This window comes from Oryctolagus cuniculus, chromosome 3 (assembly GCF_051225735.1).
Source record: "Oryctolagus cuniculus isolate XC-2025 breed Fujian yellow rabbit chromosome 3, ASM5122573v1, whole genome shotgun sequence".
Lineage (NCBI taxonomy): Eukaryota > Metazoa > Chordata > Mammalia > Lagomorpha > Leporidae > Oryctolagus > Oryctolagus cuniculus.
Window position 1 is genome coordinate 66,409,023 of NC_142869.1, and position 15,834 is coordinate 66,424,856.

The 15,834-nt window shown below is 52.9% G+C and overlaps 1 protein-coding gene and 1 long non-coding RNA gene across 2 annotated transcripts in view; one reads left to right on the forward strand and one right to left on the reverse strand.

Moving 5' to 3' along the window:
- Window positions 1-420: 420 nt before the first annotated feature.
- LOC149127367 (uncharacterized) lies at window positions 421-15,547 on the reverse strand. Its single transcript, XR_016230790.1, has 3 exons — window positions 14,062-15,547; window positions 1,301-1,377; window positions 421-623 (listed from the first exon to the last, which is right to left on the reverse strand). It is a non-coding gene; the product is annotated as an uncharacterized LOC149127367 (long non-coding RNA).
- WIPF1 (WAS/WASL interacting protein family member 1) overlaps window positions 11,869-15,834 on the forward strand; it is a 129,409-nt gene continuing 125,443 nt past the window's right edge. The window contains exon 1 of the mRNA XM_008258766.5: window positions 11,869-12,045. The gene's annotated coding sequence lies outside the window, so the exon portion shown is untranslated. The remainder of the gene's footprint in view (window positions 12,046-15,834) is intronic.

The following is a 15,834-nucleotide window of genomic DNA, read 5'->3' on the forward strand; positions in this document are numbered from 1 at the left end:
CGTATGGGGTAAAGCCACCGCCTGCAGCGCCAGCATCCCGGATGGGCGCCTGTTTGAGTCCCAGCTACTCCACTTCCGATCCAGCTCTCTGCTATGGCCTGGGAAAGCAGAAGATGGCCCAGGTCCTTGGGCCCTTGCACCCACATGAGAGACCTGGAAGAAGCTCCTGGCTCCTGGCTCCTGATTGGCGCAGCTTTGGCTGTTGCAGCCAACTGGGGAGTAAACCAGCAGATGGAATACCTCTCTCTCTCTCTCTCTCTCTGCCTCTCCTTCTTTCTCTGTGTACTCTGACTTTCAAATAAATAAATCTTTAAAAAAAATTGCTAGGGTTTCAATTAAAAAAAAAAGTTTCCCCACTGGCTCATGGTACCAACAGCAATAATTTTAATTTTTATTGAGCATTTACTATCCATCAGGTGCTACATTACGAGCTCTACACGGATGTCCTCACTGGTGAAATGAGGCAGGATATAACTATTGCCCCCATTCTACGCAGGAGGAGACAGAGCCTTGGTGAATTTAAAGAACTTGCGCGAGATCACAAAGCCCGCAACAGGCAGGGCTGGTCCTTTGTTCTTGCCACAGCCGGTGGGACAGGGACACGGGTGCTGCAGCTGCTCAGTCTGAATGTGGAGAGATCATTCCGTGTTTTAGTGCAAGGCCTGGAATCCGTCTGGCTGTCCTATTACAAAACCTTTCCCAAATCTCCCCTCGAACCATGAGCACACGATTCCAGGAACAGATTCCCCCCAGGCTGGCAGTCCTTAACTAGCCCATCACCCCTACCCCGGGACTCACGCTACCTTTCTGAGGGCAGCCATCTCCCCCTCTAAAGTCCCTGGTTCTGGTTAGAGCCCTGGAGGCCACAGAATCACTGCAGAGTGCCCTGCTCCTGGAAGGCGCTCCTACCACTGCTTAGAGGGCCTCTCCCTGCAGTTACTGCTGAGTTAGTCAGTGGCAGTGGCATACGTTCAAGGCCAAGACTCCACTGGAACTCTCAGTAGCTCTGTGCAAGACTCCACAAGGGGGGCTGCTCTCGGTCCCTGGTTCTTTATATCTCAGCTCCTCTTGTTTCCCCACTCCTCTCGCTATTGTGCTTCTCCCTTTATTCTGCTCTTCTCTCTTCTTGTCTGGAACTTGCTTTCCATAAACCATCCCTTGTATGCACACAGACGACTGATAAGGCACACAGGGCAGCATCAGTGGAGCCAGGTGCTGCAAAGAGGGACGAACTCAGGGCTAACAAAGATTCCTGCCCCTGGGCTGGCGCCGTGGCGCAGTATGTTAAGCCGCTGCTTACCATGTGGGCATCCATGTGGGAAGTGCCAGTCTGAGTCCCAGCCACTCTGCTTCCAATCCAGCTCCTTGCTAGTGTGCCTGGGAAGACAGCAGGGGATGGTCCAAGTGCTTGGGCCCCTTCCACCCATATAGGAGACCTGGATGAAGCTCCTGACTTCAGCCTGGTTCAGCCCTGGCTGTCTTGGCCATTTGGGGAGAGAACCAGCAGATGGAAGATCTCTCCCATTCTCTGCCTTTCAAATTAAAAAAAAATCTTTTTTTACAGAAAGATACCTGCCCTTGTAGAGTTCATGTCTTAGGGGGTATAAGGGCTATGGGAGAAGTTCAGCAGAGAGGGGCAGCTTCCCAGAGGGGCATACAGAGGGCACTGTGGGAGCCAGAAGGTTTGGTGGAGTAGCTGTTGTCAAAGGGGAATTCTCTGGACTGGGTCACAGGCAGCCAATGGGACAGGCACTCCATGCAAGAGGAACAGCCTGAGCCAAGCACAGAGACAGGAGGCAGCCTTGCTGCTTTGGAAGCAGTTCTGTAGTTCTGGGTATAACATGTAAGGCCAGGGTGGCCAAGGACAGGATGGGGTGACATTGAGGAAGGAAGACCCCGGATGCCACATCAAAGGGCTTGGCTTGTTTCACCAGACAGTGGTCCTGTGACCTTGGCTCTGGCCCCACCCTGGCCAGCCAGGCCTGAGGTCATCTGAGCTCCACTCCCAGCCCTCCCTGCCCTGCCGAGGGCAGCTCTGCCTGTGTCTGTCTGTGATGCCCTGCGTGATATCCTGTGAAGCCAAAAGGGGTATGAAGCCACCACATCCCATGAAACCATTGCAACTTGGGGGGGTGAGGAGGGCTGTGACCTCAGGGACCTGGGAGAGGCCACCCTGGTGGGGGGCGCTGGGAGCACCCTCTCCACTGGGCTGGAAGTGGTCAGTTCACGTCCCAGCTCCATCCTGTGGTGAGTCAGAGGGCGGCGGCTGCTCCCTTCCTCCCAGCCCCGGCCCCAGTGGCCTGCCTGGCTCCTGCAGCTGCTCCCAGTCCTGTCTGGCCCTGGGGGCTTAGGGCTCTGGAGCCTGCAGGTACTGACAGACCCGACCTTGGGGAGGAAATCTGCCCCTGGGGAAGCGTGGCTGGGCCTCCTCATTTGCTGTGCCCACCATTCCTGCCATCATTGCTAACAGCCTCTTTCCATCGGCCTCTGCTTCCCCTGGACACCTGGTTGGAGTTCCTGGCTCCTGGCATTGGCCTTACCTAGCCCTGGCAGTTGTGGGTATTTGGGGAATGAACCAGTACATGGGAATTCTGTCCCTCTCTTGCTCTCTCTCTCTCTCTCATATATGTATGTGTTTGAGAGCAAGAGAGAGCTAGAGGAGCCAGCACTGTGCCACAGCAGGTTAAAGCCACAGCCTGTAGTGCCAGCAGCCCATAGGGGCACCAGTTCAAGTCCCAGCTGCTCCTCTTCTGATTGAGCTTCTCTGCTGGCAGCCTGAGAAAGCAGTGAAAGATGGCCCAAGTCCTTGAGCCCTTGTACTCACGTGGGAGACCTGGAAGAAACTCCTGGCTCTTGGCTTCGAATCAGCTCAGCTCCAGCCATTGCGGCCATTTGGGAAGTGAACCAGTGGATGGAAGACCTCTCTCTCTCTGTCTTTCCTTCCCTCTCTGCACTCTGCCTTTCAAATATAAATATATAAATATAAAAATATATATATACGTCTTCTCTCTCTGCCCTCTCAAAAACAACATTATATTTCTGGCTGGGGAAAAGACTGTGTCCCCTGGGATTAACCAATTCCCAGACAGAGCAGAGGGCTCAGCCAGGAGCAGGCCTTTGCTATCCGAACTAAAACTAACCAATCCGGAGCCAGGCCTCCTCCATCTGAACCACACACCCAGTGGGTAATACTCCTCTGCCTTTATCTCCCCAGGGCAAGGACCAGGCTCCAGGGACCACAGACCATGCTGAGAGCTTAGAGTCCTCCAGAACTGGTCAAACCAGCCAACCCCAACTGTTCCCCCTACCCAGCCTTGCTTCTCCATGTAACTCTCCCCTCCTCCTGCCAACTTTGCCTCCTGCCCTGCATTGGATCACACCCTCCCACGCCCTCCCACATGGTCCCATGGGCCACGCAGTCCCCTCTGTTTTGAGGGCCCATGAGTACAATCTACTTTGTTTTTGTGGGATTTCCATTTTTTCCATTTGTGGCCATGCCCAACTTATCACATCATAAAAGAACACGGAATGATCTTCTAGTGCTTTCCCTGAGCTGGAAATAAGTCCTGGGAATGAGAAGAGGAAAAAAAAAATCACACAAAGAAGAAGCAGGACAAGGGACATTCCACCCTGGGACTGTTGAGAGTCAGAACCAAAATAAACCACAGTGTTTACTAAGAGGTACCAGTCCTGTGTGTGCACTTACATTGCAACAGGTAGTGTGGAAGGGAGGGTTTTTCTGGTGTTTTTTTCATTTATGGATTTTAATTTTCTTTTGCCAGTGTTCACAATGGGGGATCTGTTAATACTTCAGTCATGGACCTGAGGATGAGGTCATCCGGGTCACTTGATTGACAGTCTTCCATTTACGTCACTTTTATACTCTTATATCACCCTGCCCCCTCGTTTCCTATTATTCCTAACTCTTAAAAATACTCTTCAGATATTTTAGCAAGTGCTTTTGTCACCTTTTAAATGGTTGTCTCCAGATCACTCATATTTGAATAGCATCTTCACAAAGCAGTTACAAAATCTATCAGCTATCATAATCAATAAATAAGTTAATAAGGCAACCTACCCTGACCCTTCTAGTGTCCTCCACCCCAGTAGGCTGGACACATGGAAAAACTCTACAGAAGCACTCAGATCCCCACGGGGCCTCCCTGTGGACACAGAGAGCAGGAGGGGAAAGGCCCACCCCGAGGCCTGTCTGTCTGGGATAGGCAGGCTGCTAGCCCAGGGTCTGCTGCGCTGGAATGCCTTCCAGTCACAAGCCTGAACTCTGTAATCCCACCCTGCTACTTGCCAATCAAAACACCCCTTTTCTAGGTATTCTTCTGTTTCATCCAGGACATGGGTGGAAGGTACCATGAAAATACATTAAGATCCATGGGGAACTTCTTGGAGGTATCATAAAACTCCCAGGTGGCCTCCTGTCTGTAGAGGCACCGCCCTCTGACTTCATAAGAGAGGCCAACAACTGGGGGAAGCTCTCTCTTCCACAGGAGACCACGAGTGGAGGAGGGGCTGGGGTGCTCCCCCTGCTTCCCCTCCCCCACCCCTTTCTCCTCCTGGGTCCACTGCCAACCCATGTGGGTACCTCTCTGTGTGGGGCAACCTATACTCGAGTGTGTGTGTGTGTGTGTGTGTGTTTGCTTTCTCATCTTTTGAATGAAATTCATCCTATTTATGTCAGCACTAAAAATTCTTATCTTTGTGTTTGGCAAGAACCTAGGATAACAGTTAACACCCCCTCCCCCTTTCACTATGAGCCTACCCATTTCTTGGTCATTGTACAGAAGTCCAATCTCCGAAGGCCCTCCTCAGCTGTGCTGCCCCCTCTCACCTAAAAAGGCCCCTGGGTGCTTGTGGGTGGAGGAGGGTGTTTGGAAACCGCCTGCCTGTGGCAGCCCCCGAGGGCCTTCAGGGCCCTGGTTCCCGACCAGTGAGTCATCAGTCAGAGACAGCTGGCTGGATCATCAGGGGTTGCGAGGACACGTGTCTTCCTTGTGATTACACCACTCCCCAGGTAAAACCTACAGCCTGCATGAGCTTCCTGGGACATTTCCAAAGATTCTTCAGAAAGCGCTTGGAAAAATGCAATTCGAAGATCACACACCTCTTCCGGGACCTGTCAGAAGACCCTCGTGCCCCGGACCAGGCTGCCGGCTCTGCAACAACATGGTTCGCCCTTGCTCAGCGGCCCTGGTGCAAATTCCTGCAGTGCACCGTAGACGCGTGATTGGATCAAACACCTCTGTAGCTGTGCTCTCTGGTACCACCCTCTCTGATCACTAGCCTGGAAACAGGATTAACTGCTTTTCAGTTCCTCTTTTAAAGGAAGGCACGGAGCATGGGTGTCATGAACCCAGGAAAGTTCCCAGTAGTGCTGGACAGGTTCCAATCACCCCCACCCCCACCCCTGTCCACGACCCTATTCTCCACCCCACTCCAGGCCAAGGAGGCTGGTCTGTAAAGACTGTGCCTGGGAACGACACTGTGGCATAATGGGTAATGCCACCGCCTGCAGTGCCGGCATCCCATATGGGTGCCGGTTCCAGTTCCGGCTGCTCCATTTCCATTCCAGTTGTCTGCTATGGCCTGAGAAAGAAGTAGAAGATGGCCCAAGTCCTTGGGCCCCTGCACCCATGTGGGAGACCCAGAAGAAGCTCCCGGCTCCTAGCTTTGGATTGGCACAGCTCCAGCCATCACAACCCATTGGGCCAGAGGATGGAAGACCTCTCTCTCTCTCTGCCCCTCCTTCTCTATGTAACTCCAACTTTCAAATAAATAAAATAAATCTTTAAAAGAGAGAGAGAGAGAGAGAGAGAGAGAGAGAGACATCCAGTCACAGGAAGCTCAAAGGACCCCAACCAGACTCAACCTAAACAGGCCTTCTCCAAGGCATACTGTAGTCAAATTGTCAGAAGTTAAGGACAAGGTAAGAATCCTAAAGAGAATAAAAGAAAAGTGTTAAGGTACACATAAAAGAAAAGCAGACTAACAGCAGAAACCGTACAGGCCAGAAGAGAGTGGGATGATATACTTAAGGTTTTATTTTAAAGATTTATATATTTTGAAAGATGGCATTACAAAGAAATAAGGAGAGGGAGAGAGGGAGAGAGGGGGAGAGAGGGGGAGAGAGAGAGAGAGAGAGAGATCTTCCATCTACTAGTTCATTACCCAAAAGTCCACAATGGCCTGACCCAGCAAAGCCAAAGCCAAGAGCTTCATCCAGTTCTCCCACATAGGTGGCAGGGGCCCAGGCACTTGGGTTATCCTCTGCTGCCATCCCAGGCCATTAGCAGAGAGCCGGATCAGAAGTGGAGTAGCCAGGACTCATGCAAGATGCTGGCTTTGCAGGTGGCAGCTTTACCCACTACATTACAACACCAGCCCTATACAAGGTTTTAAAAGGAAAAAAAACTTGCAATCAAAAATATTATATTCAATGAATCTGTCCTTCAGAAGTGACAGGGAAATAAGTATTTCCCAGATAAGCAAGACAGAGAATTTACCACCAGACCATCCTTACAAGAAATCCCGAAGGGAGCCCTACATTAGCAGTAAGCATCATGAAAACACATGACATCACCAGATTCACTAACAGAGCAGACACAATCAGCAACCCATCAACAAAATGACACGTGTTGGTTCTTATCTATCAATGGGAACACTGAAAATAAATGGATTACATTCCCCAGTCAAGAGATACAGTTTGGCTGAATGAATAAAAACAAACAAAACAAGAAACTCCATACGTAAAGATACACACAGACTGAACTGAAGGGCTGGAAAAAGATATACCAGGAAAATGGAAATAAATGATCAGGAATAGCTACACTCATATAAAACAGACTTCAGCGCTTCCCTGTATCATTTGAGAAACCTTCATTTGAGAAGGTTTCTGTGTCCTGGTGGGAGCTGCCTATTTCACAATCCAAAAGCAACTTGGTTTAAATACCATTCTTTGGTTCTTAAGTTATTTTAAAATTTATTTTTATTTTATTTGAAATGGAGACATTGAAAGAGACAAAGAGATTTCTCACGTACTGGTTCACTCCCCCAATGCCTGCGACAGCCAGCTCTAGGCCAATCCAAAGCCAGAAGCCTGGAACTCAGTGTGGGCCTCCCACATGGGAAGCAGGGACCCAAATATTGAATCATCACCTCCCGACTCCCAAGGTGCACATTAGCAGGAAGCAGAATTCAGAAATGGAGCCAGAACTTAACCCATGAACTGTGATATGCGATGTGGGTGTCTTAACCACTGCACCAAACACCCACCCATGTTCTTTGGTTCTTAATGTGATACTGAGTGAAACAGGAAAACAAGCAAGAGGAATGGATGACGACGATGACTGTAGTGGTGACAGTAGCTACAACAACAGCAAGAAGAAGAAGAATGAACCTTTCTTGAATACTTACTAAAGTCAGATACCATGCATACAAGATACTGCAAAAAGTTCATGGGAAAAGGAAATTAAAGGATGTTTATTGGGGCCGGCGCTGTGACGTAGTGGGTAAAGCTGCTGCCTGCCGTGCCGACATCTCACATGGGTGCTGGTTTGAGACCAGGCTATTCTACTACCAATCCAGCTCTCTGCTATGGCCTGGGAAAGCATAGAAGATGGCCCAAGTCCTTGGGCTCTTGCACCCGTATGGGAGACTTGGAAGAAGCTCCTGGCTCCTGGCTTCAGGTTGGCACAGCTCCGGCCACTGCAGCCCACTGGGGAGTGAACCAGTGATGGAAGACCTCTCTCTCTCTCTCTCTCTCTCTCTCTCTCTCTGCCTTTCTTTCTCTGTGTAACTCTCTCAAATAAATAAATCTAAAAAGAAAAAAAGATGTTTATTTTGGTGTAAAATAACTTCAAAATCCATACATAGTTTTTTAATAGCACACATTCTTCATAGACTTTTTTTTTTTTGACAGGCAGAGTGGACAGTGAGAGAGAGAGAGACAGAGAGAAAGGTCTTCCTTTGCCGTTGGTTCACCCTCCAATGGCCGCCGCGGCCGGCGCGCTGCGGCCGGTGCACCGCGCTGATCCGATGGCAGGAGCCAGGAGCCAGGTGCTTTTCCTGGTCTCCCAGAGAGGTCTGGTCTCCCATGGGGTGCAGGGCCCAAGCACCTGGGCCATCCTCCACTGCACTCCCTGGCCACAGCAGAGAGCTGGCCTGGAAGAGGGGCAATGGGGACAGAATCCGGTGCCCCGACCGGGACTAGAACCCGGTGTGCCGGCGCCGCTAGGCGGAGGATTAGCCTAGTGAGCCGTGGCACCGGCCCTTCATAGACTTTTTTTAAAAACAGTTTTTTCTTATTTATTTGAAAGAGTTACAGGGGCAGAGGGGGAGATCTTCTATTTGTTGGTTTACTACCTAGATGGCCGCAATGGCCAGAGCTGGGCCAGGCCAAGCCCAGGAGCTTCTTCCAGGCCTCGCATACAGGTGGTAGACGCCCAAACACTTAGGCCACCTTCTGCTGCTTTTCCTAGGCCATTAGCAGGGAGCTGGATCAGAAGATCAGATAGGATGCCCATATGGGAAACGGGTGTCACAGGTGGCGACTTTACCTGCTATGCCACAATGCTGGCCCCTTTTATGGACTTTTTAAAAGACCCCTGTCTGCATGGACTAGAAGTTTAAGCATCAAAACAAAATTATCTTTTAATTCCATTTCCCATGGACTGTTTGAAGTGCCCCTGTGTTATTTCACATACATTAACTCAGGGCAGCCCTGCACCCTGATCAGGAGGAGCGTGGTGGGAAGTCAGTAAGAGGACCCCAGCAACCTGTGCCTACTGACACACACATTCTGCTTAACACCCTCACCCCACACGTGGGCTGGATTGAGTGACTTGCATCCAAGGCGCAGAACACAGCACAGTGACAAGATGTCACTTTCAAGGTCAGTAGAAGACTGAAGCTGCCATCTATGGTACCCCTCTTGCCCACTCCAAGGAAGAACAGGTGCCACGCTGTGGGCTGCCCCGTTGAGTCATGGCAAGGCCCCGAGGTCTCCAGCCAACAGCCACTGAGTGACCCTGAAAGAGAGCCTCCTCTATCACGCCTTGAGAAGACTGCAGTCCTAGGAGAGGCCGTGAGCCAGAACCACCCAGCTAAGCTATTCCCAGAGCCTGAGCCCACCGAAATCACGAGATAAGGAACCTGTACTGTTTTGAACCACTGAATTTTGAGGGTAATTTTTTGCATGGCAATAGACAACTAATACAAGGGGATTATCTTCATTTTAAAGATACAGAAACCAAGGCTTAGCTACCTGCTCCAGGTCACAGTGTCTGGAAATCCAAGAGCCAAGAAATTCAAGAGACAACCTAATCAAGAGCCCAAATACTTCACCATTGCCCATGCAGCTTCCTGATAAAAGAAATGATGAAGAGGCTTTGTTTACGAGGTATTTCAGGTCCTATACAACGCCATTGTAAGTAAATTGTCACTAACATTCTGGAGAGCAGTTGGCAGTACCTCTCAAAATATATAAGCCCTTCCATCTTGTACTCCTACTTAACTAGATGTTACTGCTGTAAGTTAGAATACTAACTTTTATTAGTTAAGATATAGATACATGGGCATTTAAGAGCATGTTTATTGTATATTTTTAAGAGGTGAATAACTAAAAGTAACATAAATGTCCAGTAACAAAGGATTTTGGTTGAACTATGATACGATGTACAGCAAAAGACTAGAAATTCTTAAAATAAAAGAATGAGGTAAGGGGCTGGCGCCCGGCTTGTGGGGAGCAACCCGGACTGGACTGAGTTACTGGAATTAAGACTTATTCTATGCATCTGCTCTCCCACAATATGGCGCTGGGAGAGGAGAAAACAGCTTCTACACAGCTGCCTCCAGTTCAGCCAATAAACAGCAGGAGCTGCTCCTGATTGGAGGAGAGCAGCGTACTCGGCGTGTGGGCAGCTGAGCACGGATTGGCGGAGGAGGACTATAAAGGAGGAGAGAGACGGCATGCACCAGGAACATCTAACGGGAACATCTAAGGGGAACACCTGAGCAGCCCCCGAGAGAGCCGGCCGGCGGTGTGCCGCTCCCCTGCGGAAGTGGGGAAAGTGGCCAGGGGGAACCGCCCTTCCACGGAGGTGGAAGGGATAGTAGCCAACCCGGGAAGAACCAGCAGCAAACCCGGGAAGGGCCGAGCAGACGAAAGAACAGCGCAGGGTCCTGTGTCGTTCCTCCACGAAGAGGGGGAGCGACATAATGGTGCCGTGACTCGGATAGGAAACCTAGGCAGGGCTTAGTGTCGTTCCTCCGCAAAGAGGGGGAGCGCCGCGGCTCACTAGGCTAATCCTCCGCCTTGCGGCGCCAGCACACCAGGTTCTAGTCCCGGTCGGGGCGCCGGATTCTGTCCCAGTTGCCCCTCTTCCAGGCCAGCTCTCTGCTGTGGCCAGGGAGTGCAGTGGAGGATGGCCCAGGTGCTTGGGCCCTGCACCCCATGGGAGACCAGGATAAGTACCTGGCTCCTGCCATCGGATCAGCACGGTGCGCTGGCCGCAGCGCGCTGGCGGCGGCCGTTGGAGGGTGAACCAACGGCAAAGGAAGACCTTTCTCTCTCTGTCTCTCTCTCTCTCACTGTCCACTCTGCCTGTCAAAAAAAAAGAATGAGGTAAGGGCCAGCTTGGGGCCCGGTGGGGTTAAGCTGCTGCCTATAATGCCCCATCCTATATGAGCATAGGTTCTGGTCTCAATTGTTCCACTTCCAGCAGCTTCTTGCTAATGCGCCCAGGGAAAGCAGTGGAAGTTGTCCTGAGTTCTTGGGCCCCCACAGCCACAAGGGAGACCCTACATTAGCTTCCAGTGACCCAGCCCTGGTTGTAGCTGCTCTTTGGGGGAGTGAACCCGCAAATGGAAGATCTGTCTCTTTGTTGCTCTCTCTTTCAAATAAATAAATTTTAAAAAGATTTATTTACTTTGAAAGTCAGAGGTAACACAGAGACGGAGAAAGATATCTTCCATCTGCTGGTTCAATCCCCAGATGGCTTCAACGGCATGCAGGAGCTCCACCTGGGTCTTCCACGTGGGTGCAGGGGCTGAGCACTTGGGCCATCCTCCATTGTTTTTCCCAGGACACCATCAGGGAGCAGGATCAGAACCCGCACCCATATGGGATACTGGGTACTCGCCACAAAGTCGGCCCCAATAAATAAATCTTATAAAAATTTTTAATTAAAAATTTAAAGCAAATATATACAAATGGATTTACTTAGGGACAGAAAGTCTCCAACGGTAACAGAAGAGTTACCCGTGACTAGCATGTCACAGCACAAGCCTGCACCAGCGAATGGTGCAGGAGCAGAGAGATCCTAGGGCCTTGGTTCCGCAGCACCTCCATTCCGGCCTCCCCGCCTGCACTCACAGGACACGGGGCCTTGGGGTGCGAGCAGTACGGCTCAGTGGTTACGACACCCACCAGAGCTACTTGTCCTCATTTTCAAATGCCCGGAGGTCCGTACAGCTGGCCCTGGGGGCGTCGGCCTGCACCGTGGGCCGGGGTCTCCCAGCTGGACTCGGGAGCCCCGTTGCTGCGCACCCGTCTCCTCCGAGGCCGTGGGCAGCGGACTAGCACCGCATCCCCACGGGCAGCGCGCGCACGTCCCCCACGCCTCTCCCGGCGACAGCGGATGCAGGCAGGGCCTCTGCGAGCTGCGCTCCGTCTGCAAAATGAACTTGGATTTAAGGCATCTGTTCTTGGAGAACAGGAGGCAGAGGCTTTCCCCTAGCAGGGGAAGCGGGACGCCCCCTCCAGGTCCCGCTCCTCGGGGAGCAGCCGGGAGCACGCGAACTCGCAGCCCGAGGGGAGGGCGCGGCGCGCGGGGGCGGGCGCAGGGCCGGCGGCGGGGCCGCGGCGGGGGACGCGAGCCGAGGGGGAGGGCTTACATCCCGGCCAAGTTCCCGGATGGTCGCGGCCTCCCGGCGCCGAGCGCTTTTCCTGCCCGCCCGGACCCAGGGAGAAGTTTCCCAGAAAAAATGCCCGGCGCGCCACGGGGCCCTGGAGCCGCCCGGAGCCGCTGCGCGGTAAGGGACGCGCGGGGACGAGACCTGGCGTGTCGGGGGACGCCGCGAGGCCGGGGCTCGACGGCGGGGCTCGGAGGCACCTCTTGGCACACGGGAGCCGCGGGTGGGGCCGCCGGCGACGTCGAGCCCGGTCCCCTGCGGGCCGTGGGTGCGGGCGCGGGGCCCCGGAGGAGCGCGATTCAGGGCGGGACCGGCGTCCCTGGGAGGAAGGGGCCGCGGACGGGCGCAGCGCGGGACGCCGGCGCTCCGGGGCTGGGCGCGCCACCGGGCTCCGCGGACCCAGGGCCAGCCCCTGGAGTTAGGGACCTGCTGCCGCCGCAGTCCACCTCGCGGGGATCGCATCTGCGTCCCCCACGCGCGGGCAGAGAGGGTCTTTCGGGCATCCCCCGGGCCGCGGCCATCCTCGCTGCTGCAGCAGGCGCGCCGCTTCCCCGCCAACCTCCCCGCAGGGCGGCGCACGCCAGGAGAGGCACCGCCGGTCCCCGCCAGCGCGCGTCTCCCGGGGCCTCTCGAAACTCCCCGGACGGCTTCCCTTCCTTTTTCTCACACTTTTCTGCTTGAAGCAAGTTGCCAGTGTGTGAGGGGAACCAGCTGATCCAGAGCCTCAACTGGTGGTTCGACTTTGGACCGAGATTAACAAAGGGCGTGTCTGTGAGGATCTGGGCCGGGCGGGGTCCGCGCCGTCCCGCTGGAACGCGCCCCGGTGCCCCGGACTCCCCAAGCGCCCAGGGTCGCCCTCGCCAGCCCGGCCCCCTTGGAGCCTCCCTGAACCCCCCTTTGCCGCACCGCTAACCCTCATACCCCAGGCGGGTGGAGCGTATTCCCATCCTTGGCTGGGTTTTCTTTGCCAGTTTCCCAAAGTGATTTCAGAACAAAACTGTAGCTTCATTTTGAGTCACTAAATATTTTGTTCCGCCTCAAAAACTCCCTTTGGTGTAACTTAAAAAGCAGCCCCGAGACATTTTCAGCTTCACGTTGTAAATCGCCTTCTGCCTTTCCGGAGCGAGAAAGCCCGCTCCAGTTGTCAGCTCGTCTTTCCCCACCCTGCAGTGCTCACCACCCTGCCTTCTCCCTGCCCCCCGCCCCCCCCCCCACACGTTTACTTCCTCAGGGCCCTGGAGGTGCTCTGCAAATCCGCAGCTCCGACTAGGAGCCGCGAGCGAGCGCAAGCTGCACGCTCCATTCTGCAGGTGTAATTGAAACTGATCAACCACACCCTCTCGACCCGCGCTGTGGCTTGGGCTCCTGGACACACTGTAAGGTCGTGTGACGTAGAGCAAAGAGATAGGTAGGCAAGTTAAGACTGGGGGGATTTAGAATGACCTCACTTCCGTGCCTTTTCACAAATTAAGTGTCTCCCGCGTGCTGAGCTCTTTCTGGTGCCATTGGGTGTGTCCTGCAGCTGGATCCGTGGTGGGATCCTAACCTTTGCTGTTCCTCCCTCACAGCCTGTGAGGGTCAAGTGGAATGGATAATGAGGTGTGGGAGAGCAAAAGCAGTGTGGTCCACACCGCACCAAGACCCAGAGTGGTGATGAGCTGAAGGGAGCCCCGTTGTGGACAGTGTTCATTCAGTATTGGCTGTGCATGCTGCCTGGTGTATCCAGGTGTTCCCAACTGGTAGTGATTTTAAGAACACAAGCAGCTTCCACAACACACACTAGGAGAATAAAATGAAACAAAAGTGCCTTTTGTTGCTGTAACCTCCATTTTTTGAAGTGTTTGATACTTGGGGTTCGACCTCCCAGAGCTGTGGTCTTCTAATGTGATCCACCAGATTCCTAATGATTTCCACCAGAGGTCTCCGCTGCTGTTTGCCAGCAGCCCGCAATTACTCTGTGGTTCCTGAAGGCTCGGTAGGCTTGTTTGTGCCTTGTGCTAGCCAGGACCCATGGATGGGAGTCAGGCCAAACGCTCCCTGAACATTGAGGGTCCCTGCTAGAGGTTGTAGCTATGCTGTATGCTAGGGGTACATGGAGAGCCCCAGCTTACCGGGGGGGGGGCCCTGAGTGCTCACCTTCTGCTGGCGATGAGCGTGGTTCAGACAACAGGAATGCAAGACGGAATGTGACGGGTAAGATGGAAAAGGGAATTGAGAAGAGTGGAATTACTTCCAGCTGCAGAATCAGTCTTTCGTGCGTCTGTCCATTTAGTAAATATTTACTAAGTGTTTGCTCCGTGCCTGGTCTGGGAAGATTAATCGGCTGGTTCACGTTGTGTTCCGCGGTTCAGGCTTCGCCTCCCTGTGCAGACGTGGGGCTTCCTCGCTTGGCCTGGTGGTGTGGCCCAGCTCCGACACGCGGCAGCTGTTCCTCATTCTGTGGCTATTACGGTCAGGGCCGGTGATGAACCGTCTCCTGTAGGCTTTTCCATAGCAAAGCTCCACGTTCCCCAGAGCATCCCTACCCCCTCACACCTTCTGGTGGTCGAGTGGTGCTGTTCTACATGACAAGCTTTAACCAGTACAGGGGAGTTGCGGAAAGCTAACTGGGGCTTGATTCTGGGAGCCTTGGGCGGCTCAGGCCTCTGTTTCCTTGAAAGCCCCCGACCTGGGTGGTGTGGATGTGCTGCGGCATGAGGGCAGATCTCCTGGTGGTGAGAGCATGGGCCAGGAAGTCAAACAGACCTTGCTTCCGGCCCAACAAGAGCTCTAAGTCCTGTTTCCTTACCTTTAAAATCAGAGCAACAGCCTCTGCCTCCGAGGGTTGGATGAGGTCAAGGGCATGCATCACGCAGCGGAGATGGATACTGCTGCTACTTGGCACCTTTGGGCTATTAGTATAGCATTAGTGTTATTATTATTGTCAGTGATAGCATGTACAAGATACCGTTTGGGCAGATAGCCTAAATGTAGGAACTACTTTTTATACATAACATGTCATAATGCTACAATACAGAACATATACTAATAATCCCTTAGCTAGTGTTTCATATCAATCATCTCAAGTATTCTGTGTGTTTTTTAAAGACTTATTTGAAATACAGAGTTACAGAGAGAGGGAGAAGGAGGGGGAGAGAACAAGGGAGAGGAAAAGAGCGAGATGCCATTCACTGTTCACTGCCCAAATGCCACAATGGCTGGGAATAGGCCAGGCCCAAGCTAGGAGCTTCATCCGGGTTTCCCACATGGGGAGCAGGGGCCCAGGCACTTGGGCGATCTTCTGCTGCTTTCCCAGGCACCTTAGCAGGGAGCTGGACTTGAGAGTGCAGCAGCAGGAACTCCAACCAGGTGCCCACTTGGGATCCTGGCGTTGTAGGCGGCGGCTTAAGCTGCTGCCACAATGCCGGCCCCTCATGTATTCTCTTAACAGCCCTGCGAGGGAGAGATCTCACTGAGAAGAATCTTAGTACTGGAGGGGCTGACAGCCTGCGGTGTCTGCTGAAGAAGGGGTGCCTATCCCCTATCCTGTGAGGTTATCTTTATACATAAAGGGTAGTTAAGCAGAGATAAGGCACATCATTTTCCTGGCTGGTTGACCCCAGGAAATATCAGATCAACGCGCTATGGCAGTGACACAGTGGCCATCATCCTGTGGAGGTGACCAGTGGATGAGACTCTCTTCTTGAGGCTAGCTGGCTTTATGGCAGGTACAGCACCCAAGCTCCCGGCTGGGGGTTCCACTGCTACTTCTTGTGACTGGGGCTCAAGGAACCCTGCTCAGCATTGTAGGATCTGCTGGTTGGTGGCAAATGCTTGTTGAAAAGGCAGAAACAGTACTTTGTTAATATTCATAACAGAAGAATCTAAAATAAGCAGGCGATACAATTACCTGTAATTTTTGCTACTTAG